Source organism: Mastigoproctus giganteus, chromosome 3, assembly GCF_048544385.1.
Source record: "Mastigoproctus giganteus isolate SK-2022 chromosome 3, ASM4854438v1, whole genome shotgun sequence".
Lineage (NCBI taxonomy): Eukaryota > Metazoa > Arthropoda > Arachnida > Uropygi > Thelyphonidae > Mastigoproctus > Mastigoproctus giganteus.
The window spans coordinates 51,563,042-51,569,478 of NC_143577.1; positions in this window are offsets into that span (position 1 = coordinate 51,563,042).

Below are 6,437 nucleotides of genomic sequence, written 5' to 3' on the forward strand. Positions count from 1 at the left end.
CGAAAACGTCTGAATTTGATCACGTGTACCCGAAGAAATAACAACACACATGAAAGTGATTTATCCATTACACTAAACTGATAGCAAAAAAGTTGGGTTCCTATAAAAAAAAAACCACCGAGTTTCATATGCGTGAAGATGGAACATTTCTTTTCTGCGCATCCGCGCAGAAAAGAGATCATTTGTTACCATTCACTGGTTTCAGAAATTATCAGACATATTTCCCATTCATTCCTCAAATCAGTGCGTGGCAACAAACATAATATCCAACGCTTCGTTACAATATGTGGATAGTCAATGTGATATATAAGGAAAAAAGAGATTAATAACTGCCGGATTTCTATTTGTCCTCAGATATCTGTGTTAAATGGTACATTTTAGATAAACAGCCCCCCGATGTCAAAAGAAAGCAAACAAAAAAACTTAACTACCTACTAATGTAATGAACCTGTCCGTTCATATATTAACGCTAATCATATCAAGTATATTCTCCTGAGAGGAAGAAAATACCGTGGAATTATTATTGCAATAAAGATTTCTTAAATGAAATGTTGAAAGAGTTTGTATTATGAAAGTTGTTTAGAATATTAATTAGGACTAATGACAATTTCTTTACTTCTGTTTTTCAGCACAAAATGGAAACGTCAGAATAGCCAACGACTAGAGCAAATGCGACAACAGTGTCAAAATGTAACCAAAGAACCTGCAGCCCCTCTTTCGCCAAATCCCCAGCATTCTTTCGAATCCCAACTCGTACCTGTTAATTATTATGGTACTTGTGTTATCCCTACAGGACCTGTTACCTCCAATGCTACCTGCCTTTTACCTCCAACTATCTTAAGAAATATCTACGTTCCAGGTTTCCAGATATGAGCACTAGAGTCCCGAAGTCTTTGAAGTCATGAAATGCAAAAAAGACTCCGAATTCAACAAGACCCATTTGTAATTAGTTTTGATTTTCCATCTAGAATACACATTACTACGATGAGAAATTTTTGAATTCACATTACACGCTCTACATGATACCGAGCCCTTCGCAGTACTGCAATCTAGTAGCAGACGATCATTTGGTATCCAGAAGAATTTGCTTCGAATAATAAGAACAAGCATTTTCTTATGTCGACTATACGTTACTAAACACAAGTAAAGTTGTTATCTTCAACTGAAGACTATGAGAGTACAATATCAAACATAGAGAAGGAGCATGTATACCTTTCATGCTCCTATGTCCTTTCCAGTGGATTACACATCTTCCAAAAGATTAATTTGTATCATCATGGACTATAAGTAAATTGGTTGAAAGCCATTTAACGCAGAAGAAAGACATTTATGTGAACCGAGTGAATATAATTTTACCAACATATAAAGATTATGGAACATGAATAGGGAATTTTGGTTGCTAAAAATCACGGAAGCTGCCATGGCAACACAGGATAATGCATCAAAAGGGAATCTTTAAAAGAACTATTTTTGATCAGCAGAATATGAAGGACAAATGCAAACTGTGACGTTGAGCTCCAATGCGTAATTTATGACTTAAGTGAAATTATACCCGAAAAACTATAAATATAATGCTCCTATGTCTTCTAATTTATAGCAGCATTATACCTATAGATAGGCTAGGAGATCTAAAAATTATATTTACAAATAAAAACTCAACGCGGGTTTGGCCTCATGTATGGTGTCATTAATTAGTAAAGATCTTCATCTGCGCAAGCAAAAAATGCATATATAAAAGTATATCGTAAATACACTCTGAATGGCCACTATTAGGTCCATCTACCTTTTTCGTAAAATGGAGTGCTCCTTCAATAACAGCATACAGTGTCGTACCATGCGATATAAAGTAGGTGGCCAGATATTCTGGATGTTGTATGTTTCCAACGTAGTGCGAGAATGGGCAAGAAGAAAGATTTAAATGACTTTGAACGTGGCATTGTGGCCTGCACCAGACACGCCGGCATGAGTATCTTGGAAACTGCAACTCTGCTGGGGTCTTCCCGTACGATTGGTCCAATAACAAAATAACAACCATGCACTGGGAAATCATACCTACATGTTAATAATATGCTAAAATATAATAACAATTAGTTTCGCCCATAAATATCAAAAAAAAAAAAAAGCCTGTCTGCCATGAGAATTAAAATCTCTCCTTTTCAGTTAACACGTTGATGCTTGGATGGAGAACAGTCATCCCTCAAATTTGGCCTATGTCCCTCTTCTTTCAAATCTAGCTTGACTCTAGAGGTTATTTTCTTGAGTAAGGAACTACCATCACCGTGTGTTTTGTGGTCATTTAAGTCCACCATGAGAGTATAGTGGTTTTGCGCCTGTCACTTGTTTGGGGAGGTCTAGGCTCGAATCCCATCGGAGACTCGAGAAATTTTTAAAGTTCTCTTCAATTGGAGCTAGTCAGTTGATCTTAGGTGGAGGGAGTAGCCTTTTCACCGTGAGTTATTCCGAATTTTCAGCCAACACATTTGTATATACATAATGAACACAACGTAATACAGAGGCGCCTCCGTAGCCAGGTGGGAAGGAGCAGCAGTGCGTAGCACACGCTTCTTGATTAAACCAGGGTTTGAGCCCGTCATCACCAAATACGGAGGATGCGGAAAGGTCAGGGAATGACCACCGCATATCCCCGGAGCAATATGGCCTTAGTTGCTAATGCTCCTAAAAACCAAATAACAAACAGCGTAATATAGCTTTAGATGCCAATTCACTAAATAAATAAATAAATAATAATAGCACCTTTACAGTTCTTTTTAAACATTGTGTAGGCGATTATTTGCATTCTGTTATAACCATGGAAAACTAAAACTAATCATAATCAAAACAGTTAACGCTAAAACATAATCAAATGCATAATCTACATTTTGCATTTCTGAGGTATGCATCTTAAAACAAGATATTTTTTATCTAATTCGCCTAGCCATCAGCAAACTTATTTTATCCCAGGAAAAATCTTATTTACAGCTGAACATGGAGAAATTCCTTCCCTTTTGCCCTCCTAGATTTCCTCAGCGTGCATCCTAAATCCTTCTTCAAGTCAGAGTTTGAAATCATCCGCCACCTTCTATTTCTGGACATCCTAATTACTTAGGATGTCCAGAAATCAAATTTTGAGTAATCAAAAAAGTCCGAGCTGGAAAGACGGTCGCCACGGGTGGTCTTGCATTGTCGTGTAACAAAATGACACTTTCAGTCAAACGTTCAGATCTCTTGTTCTGATGGCTCGTTGCAGTCAACTTTGAGGAAAGAATTTATGAGTAAATTGTTTGAGTTGAGTGTTTCACTTCTACACGATATGGCACAGCAATAGCCCCAGTAGGTTGAAGAACAGCAAGAGCATAACTTTTCCAGCGCTCTCGTAAGCTTTGAACTCCCTCAGCAGTGATGATGACTGATTTTTCCTGCACTGCTTGCTCTAAGATTCAAAGTGCATGCGGCATGTCTCATTCCCGGTCATTATGCGATCCAGTGAACCGTTTCTTTCCTCTTCATATTGCGTCAGGTGCTGCAGACACAATTCCATTCAAAAACGTTTCTGTTTATCGTTGAGTCACTTGGATTTAAATCCGTCATGTCATAAATGATGGTGTTTGTCACAGAAGAAAACGTTGTGAAGACATTTTCTTCTGCGTTGTCAAGACAACGTTTTCTTGTGACAAGCATGAGCTTGTCCTAGGAGAAATAGTAACTATCCGCCAGAATTTTTATTTCTTCATGGTAATGGTTTTTGACCATTCATACACTCGTTGGCAAGACTTTAAATTGTCCACGTACACCTTTTCCATATTCCAGTGAATTTCTGTTGAAGAGGTACCCTCCACAGTAAATAACTGAACAGAATTCCGTTGCACTAACTTGAATGCACCCGTCATCGTGAACATCGCATTGTCTTTACTGCTGCGCATCATTCTCTGCACACACACACACACACACACCCAGAGCATAACCAACATGTTCTATTTTTTCAATAGAAACATTAACACCAATATCTAAATTTAAGCCGTGGCACCGTGTAAATGAAATTTAGACAATCGAAATTTCGTTTTAATTTGAACCGGCCCTCGTAGTTAGGTTTTTATTTTATTTCCTTCTTATTTTCTCACTGCAGCAGTGTTGAGAAAAGAATCACTATGGTGGTAGCTATTTTATCTTGTCAAACCAACGCTCGATAGCTATTGTCAATCGTTGGTCTGACAGCTGTCATCAACAACATCGCTTCTCAGCTTAGATCGTAGTGTAGCTACCATCAACATTCTTTGCAGTGGTTGACAACTATTGTCAATCACAGCAAAGAATGCTGTGGACTTGCTCCACTGTAATAACCATTTATCAAAATCTAACATTGGTGAATACCAGTACTTCTACCGTATGCTACGCCATCTTGCTAGCCCTCGTGGGTAGCACAGTTGATAGAATCGCCGTCTTTCCCAAACTGGGTGGTAAAGACCTAAGTTCGAGTCCCATCGATGACGTGAAGAAATTTTATGGGATTTTTCACAACGTAGCTAAATTAGTCGGTCTCAGGCGAGAGCAGCAAGAGTTTTTTCTTCCGTAAACTCAGGGTTTTTTTTTCCAGAAAATTGACCACAGAACACACAATTTTTTTCAGACAATATACACGGAGCAATATGGCCTTAGTCGCTGATGCTCCTCGTAAAACCCTAACTACAACAACAACGGCCATCTTGCAACGTGCCTACCTCTAACCCTCTTCTCCACTGATGAAGATGAAAGAATTTCCATCAGAAATGTTTGTGGAATTTGTACTCTGACGTTTTCTGTAACACTACCTTTTTACTTAACGGTCGAAATCTGTTTCCTTCTAGTATCACAAACTACTTCAGTATCTCAGTTCTCACTAAAGTCAAACCAGTCGTTTCGTCCAGCAGATTAATGCGAATAATTTTCTTTAGATTCCTCATAAGTAATCTAATTCCGTGGATATTTGTCGCAACCGGATTACTGCAAACAGCATTAAGATTATGTGGGATATTTAGGCATTATAATAGTTGTAATGGCGTAAAGTTTATTGATATGTTAGTCTGTCAGATATGAAGATCGCAGACTTGTATTCCGGATAATACAAGTCTGCGACAATAACTATTAAAAATAAATAAGACGCACTCATATGACACAGCAGGCAATGCCTGTGTGGAAGAAAACAAAATATCATAAACAGACACCGCTGAAAATTACTCGAAATAGACAGATTTAGCTGGAACTTAAAAAATAAGCAATGATTTATGCTCCAGGATAAAAATAAGCTACTTGTATATACGAGACACTAATAGCGATCGGGGGTGCACCACTAGAACATTCACTGAATAGGTCAGCTAGGATAAAAATTTGCAAAATATATGGAGGCAAAAAAAAGAAGTGCCACCGATGTGTCATTGAAGATCATGTCGAAAAATGACCTGCACATGTTTCAGAAATGAATAGAATGTTGCTAAAAGTGAGGTGAAGGTCACCATTTCAAGAAGGAAACTGTTCCAAACAGTTCTTCTGAATAACAGATGCAGTCTTAGAACTTTTCAAAAACCCCTCACACGAGGTGCATAATTGTGAGTGATTTAAACACTTGTGTAAACAGAAATCAAAATGGCGGGTGGTTTCAAATCAAATCTTCATTCTTATTTATATTTATTTATAAATTATTAGAAAAGGCACGGAACTGTTTGGATGAAAATAGTTACAAAGCTGAACGAATGATAACAAATGAGACAAAATAGCTGCCGACATAATTCCTGGAATGCTGAAAAACGTAGGAATATTACAGAACTGTCTCTTGCAAGAAATTGTAACACATTATCGAGAACAGTCTGATTAAATGTTATTCGATGTTTCTGATATACAGTACTTGATTCCAACTTCGTCATGCAGACTCAAAGAGAAATGAGGGGAGAAAGGAAAAAAACAGTAAGCAGGTATGGAGAACACACAAATTCCGAAGTCTATCAGAAACTTAATCAGCCTATTTTCGACATCTATTTTTACAGGCAGTCACTGTTGGTGACATTCCTACATTTCCGTTTCAGAATTCCAATAATTATATTCTTCATCTCTCCGGCAGCCATTACTTGTCTACCTTAGTATGAAGTCATATTTGTTATCGTTAGTTTACCTATGTACCTGTATTCCGTCCACACCTCATTAAATAGTCTTCTTCAGTCAATTTTGCTTTCCATTTTTTAACTTTGTCATGCGCGTATTATCTCACAGCCAAGATATTATATCTACAGTATTTATATTTCTTTATTCTCTATATTTTTTTATTTAAAAGAAAATTGGAACGAGCAGCAAAGATCGTTGAAAACTCAATGAAAGAATACATCAGGATTTTTTTCTTCTATTTTTTTTTTTTTTTTAATTTTTAATTTTAAGCCAACACTCTCCAATCCATTACCTTTATTCTGCATTTT